Genomic DNA, 5,369 nt, shown 5'->3' on the forward strand with positions numbered 1-5,369 from the left:
TTTGACCCTCTCCCTCTCTCACGCTTCTCTACATCTTGGAAATTCAACCCATCATCCTCTGTCCCTTGACTCGAAAGTGTCCAGGTCGCTAAGCAGTAACTCTCGAATCCTTTGACAGTTACAAGGCGACAAAACTTACCACCAGCTTCAAGTATCTCTTCTCTCTACTCCCTTCCACTTCTCAAATCCGCAATGCACGGTATACAAATAATATTTTGTTGTCTCATATCCTGTAATCGCCCACCAGTATAAGCAACAATTAAACTGGCTTCAAACCTGCACCAAATGCTCACTTACCTGGTGTAACCCCTCCTCCGCACAAAAAATTACGATTCAGAGACCTTGAGCACTCCTCCTCAATCCCAGCACATACACACCAACAGATGCCACCGTGACCAGGTGAGCCAGGTGAGCAGGAGGGAGAGCCGTACAAGCTCGCCTTTGATCCCCAAGTTAGTGGACCACCAGCTTTGCTCCGAGGGCTCATGACAGGACGAAAGAAGAAGAAGGAAAAAAAAAAAACACCCTCACCACTTTATCACCGAACTTGAGTTAAACTTGACACGACTGACCCCGAAACTGTGTATAGGTTCATGCATTACTATCTCGCCTGCCTCTACCTGCTGGTGTGTGTAAGGTGAGCGACATTTTACCTCAGCGGTTAATCACTTCTGGACCCGCAGCTACTTACCTGAGGTAAGTTCACAGTTGTACGAGGCTAAGTACCTACTGTCCTCTGTGTCCTTGCTGCTGGGACCGTGTTCCTGGTGTATTTACAACAACACTGCTCGTGAAATAATTAGTGGCGAGGCAAGGGATCGAACCTGCTCCAGCATAGCCTGTGGTCTTGCAGGTAAAGAACGGAGAAAGTTTTTGAAGGGTAGTGAAGCAGACGATAGCAACTTATTTCTGGAGGTAACGAGGTGATAGCAACGAAAGGTATTAACAAGAATCAGACAGGTGACAGTCTATTGATGAAGAGTAAGCAGATCGAGGATTTTCTGGCGGACATCCACCTGCACAAAAGGTGTTGATGTTCTCACAGGAAGGCTGTTTCATCCTCATGTTTTTTTTTTCTCCGCCTTGTTTCGCTCCAGCCGTTATCTTAGCCTCCATCTCGTACAGCAGTTATCTCTCATTCGCGAGTGGAGATGATGTGTGTGGCGGATAGAGGTGAAAGGGCGTTGTCAGGCTTCCTGGCTAAAAAGTGAATACTCGTCATTTTAACCACAATTTTGAATATTCGTTTTAATTTGATTTTTCCTATTTTTTAGAATAACATTTGCTGATATAGAATATGCACATTCTCTTTTAAGAAAAAAAGGAGACTGACGCTGTGATCAGAGATTTAAATTACAATTACAAAGGTATAATTAAAAGTTTCTGCCCACCATCGTGTGATCGAATGAATCCCACTCCCCATCATGGCCAGGAGAACCTGTCAGCACACCTGACCTGATTCACCCCTGATTTGATTAATTAGTTTCCCAGCACCTTTCTTTCACGTAATCACTAGTGATTTTCTTGTGATAACCATTTATCTATATATTTTTTACTGACATGTAAAGCAACAGACGAAGGTATGAAGATATGTAGATACTATAAACAGTGTAAGATGGAGTCATTACTTGATGGTTAACACGACAGACAATATTTATTATGTCTACACCCTTCCCTCACTCCCTCAGTTCCGGGAAGCAGTACTCAGCTCTTGATGAATATCCTCCTGACAAGAGACACGTAGCGGTTTTTGTCAGTTTAATGACAGACCTGGACTGTCGTAGAAAGAGCCTGCCATCGAGCCACACGTCACTGTTCCTCTTGTGACAGGCTGTCGAAAAGATTCACTCATCTAAATATTCCGTTTTGGTTGTAAGGGGACTTGGAGGTGAGGGCTAGGCTCCAAGATTAATGTACCTCCTTCATATGGGATTAGCAATCGAGTGGGAGTAGGGGGTAATTATTTTTCTTCACCTTTTTGACCCCTTCCCCCAGTAGTGCGAAATAACACTTGCGTTGAAGCGGTCTGCTGCAAATTACTCCAGTGACCTACCAGATGTATCTCCGAAGGATCAAGAGAGAGGCGTCTCATGGCAAATACTCGCTCACTTGTCGGTTCGATACCCGAGTAGCGCAGTTGACTTAGCTGTTGCATGGGTACCTGACTCCTTAGAGGGTAGCGAAAGGTAAGGAAGCAGGGAGACGAAATAGGCACCACATAGTAATAGTATACTCTGGTCCATTAACCACCACCAGCTTTTCCCCTCCATGTGCCAGAGTCACATGTGACATTGAACAAAAGTTACATTTTCTTGGTTGCTTTTTTTATATAAAAATTTAATGTATTTTTGTCAGGGACGAAATTCACACAAGAAATAATCAACAAACGCTAACTCCAGCTTTTCTTTCCAGTGCGAAACTAAAGGTCACAAGTTCACGATGCCATACTCTTCTCAGGTCGGGCTCCTGCTGGTGACGATACTCACATCACACGTCTGTGGTAGGTGTTTGTAATACTGTTATATCTCTTGTCTTGTCAGTATTTTTCTATTCCACACACGTAGTCTCCTTCAATTGAGATTCCATTCAGACCTCGAGTATGGTATGCTTTCTAAATTACTTATCTCTGCTTCTGTCATGTTCGTTCGTTTGCTCGCTCCAATTCGCTGATTTTTGTTTTTACTCGATGGTCAATCATTTTATTATCTTTTGTTGAAATTCATCTGTATAATATTTTAGTCATGTGTAGTAGGCAACTCTCACTCAGAATGCTGTAAGCGAGAGGAGGGGGTGGCACGTGAGAACGTAAAATCATCATCATCATCATCATCATCATCATCATCATCATCATCACATCATCATACAATTGAAATCGTTGCAAACGAGTGAAAACTTGTTGTTTATCTTCCACAGGTGAGGGGCCACACAAAAGCCTACCAGATGTCGAGGGCAGACCTAACGAGGCGCTGAAATCTTCCAAACATTTCAGCAGCAACTTGCTTTTAATCCTGACTTCCCCCGTGCTGCCAGCTCCACAGAAGCCTCCCAGACAAAGCAGATGAGAGTGGTTGCATCTGTCCTCCAGGCCACACCCAGCACCACCGCAGATCGCAACAACACAGGAGACACAGCGTCAAACGCTTATTTCAGCAACAAAAATGTTTCTGGTTCCGAAAGATCTGGAACCACAATCAAGCCAGGTGTGTTCCTGGCAATCATTCTGTGCATTGTTTGTCTTGTAACTGTTGCACACTTTAAGGTCGGTGACAGACTTCGAGAAGTGTCTTGGGTCGGAGCTACTTCAACGCGCGCGCGGTCGGTTATGCTTTTAATAAAGAAATACACAGAGAAAATGCTCCCAGGAGTGCCGAGGAGTTCCGGACACCGAGAACATGTGTCACATCATGAATTTAGGCGACCCTCAGAGGTGAAAGTTACCTCCCACTGGTGAGCAGGGGGGATGAGCCGCACGTGGACGCTGACGTGTCATAGCGCAAACCTCTTCAGGAAACTGTTGGAAGTCTGCACACAGTGTACAAAACTTTATTTCCAGCAATGTCGGTCAGAGTTCTGCACAGTAAGACTTGCACATGGGTGTCTGATGTGGGAAGTGAGGCGCAGACCAACGAAGTCTCTGAGGCCTGGTGCAGAGACAGAGAAGATCGAAGTCAGAGGAAAAATCTGTGGTGCGAGCCTTGCTGACATGAAGCTACTTTCGTTTTATCATCCCTTCTTCTGTCACCTCTTCTTTTTGCTAGAAATTCTTGTATTTCTCCACCATTTCAACGGTATTTCTTCCGGCTCTCTCTCTCTCAAACCCACATATTAACTTTACGTGTTCAGCAGGACATCCATGGACCCCTTCCTGTGGAATCAGAGGTGTAGCGATTGAAATATGTGCGTTTTCTATTTCAGTTTTCTCGCAAACCTCATTCCATCAGTCAGATACGCTTTCAAAGAAAGCAAATTACCGTGAACTTAAAAAAAAAACCCAACACCAACAACATACGACCAGAAACTATAGAAAATATGTCTGAGAGAGCTTCACCCATCTGGTTCCACAGCCCACGTTAACCGCTCAGTGACAAGTGCAGGATCCCATCCATCAACTGACTGCTTACTATCCTGGTTTCTGTCAACAGACACAATCAATTGTCAGTGGACGTCTGCTGGCTGGTCGTAACAGTTCGCCAGCATCCTCCGATTCGCCTTGAGCCATCCTACTCTCGTCTGAGGTCTCGCGATTCACTAATGAATAACGAGATCACATTCAGTCAACGCCGCGCCCTGTGTCGGGTGAGGTGTGGTCCAGGGCCCTCGGTACATTCTTCCAGGATGGATCAGGTCACAAACGACGCGCGGTGAAGAAAATATATCAAGCAAACCTTCTATTTCATTTTTGTACTATGTTTATGGATGCTAAAGAATGGAGACACTTGTTTATCCAGGCAAAGTGATTGTTGACATTGCAGCATCTCTTGTTCGAAATCTTTTCGAATAACTTGTCAACATTTCAAATGAATGTTTTATGGTATCTTTTTCCTATTGCTATTATTGAAAGTTCGTTTGATTCTCATGTGTCGTAAAAGTGCTGTAAGATGTATGAAAATTTCTACTTTAATCGGATTTACTTCACTTATCGTTCACTTCACTGCATATTAGACCTGTCTATTATTGTTTGTTTTGCATTTTCCACAAGATATTTTATTGTTAATTTCGTATGCTAGAATTGCACAGACTAGTTTGAGCTGGAATGGAGAAGGTATAAAGTAATATTTACAGCTCTGTGTTGATTTATATTTCTTCCTGGAAATTACTCGAGCAGGTCTACGATGTGTGGCGGTCATGAGATTTTGATCGACACGAATGACATAACATCGAGGATGTCGTATGAAAATACTTTGCAGCTGTAATGAACTTTGTCGCCTTATCTTTGACTGAAAAAGACTGGCGAAAAATAATAAAAGATACAGACTTGACTTTCTTCAAAGCCATCTCGATCGGCTACAGTTGAGGACATTACTAAAGCAATACCATGGGCAGATGGTACAAAGAGGTAAAGAGTCCGATAGGTTGGTGGCCGTAGGAGCAGACACCCTAAGTGGATCATCATGTCAAGGGTAAAGCATGCGAGAAGGCGGCGCCCAACTTCTCCTTCCACAGATTTACCTCCCCTAATAATCAGTACCGTTAGTTAAGCAGGCTGCTGAGATGGGAGGAGAGTTTTCCAATCACAGGTGCGATTAAGCCTCTAACCACAGACCTTCTGTCCAAAGTAGATGTCCTAGTCAAGCACCAGACTACGGACCCTCCCTACTTACAAATATTTTCAACACAGCCTCAGTCACAGTAGCAGTATATAAACAGTA

At 43.9% G+C, this 5,369-nt stretch overlaps 1 long non-coding RNA gene across 1 annotated transcript; it reads left to right on the top strand.

The window, feature by feature from the left end:
• The first annotated feature begins 207 nt into the window (after window positions 1-207).
• LOC112560850 lies at window positions 208-3,493 on the top strand. The gene is made up of 3 exons (XR_003098607.1): window positions 208-696; window positions 2,413-2,500; window positions 2,914-3,493. It is a non-coding gene; the product is annotated as an uncharacterized LOC112560850 (long non-coding RNA).
• Window positions 3,494-5,369: the final 1,876 nt, after the last annotated feature.

Source organism: Pomacea canaliculata, linkage group LG3, assembly GCF_003073045.1.
Source record: "Pomacea canaliculata isolate SZHN2017 linkage group LG3, ASM307304v1, whole genome shotgun sequence".
NCBI lineage: Eukaryota > Metazoa > Mollusca > Gastropoda > Architaenioglossa > Ampullariidae > Pomacea > Pomacea canaliculata.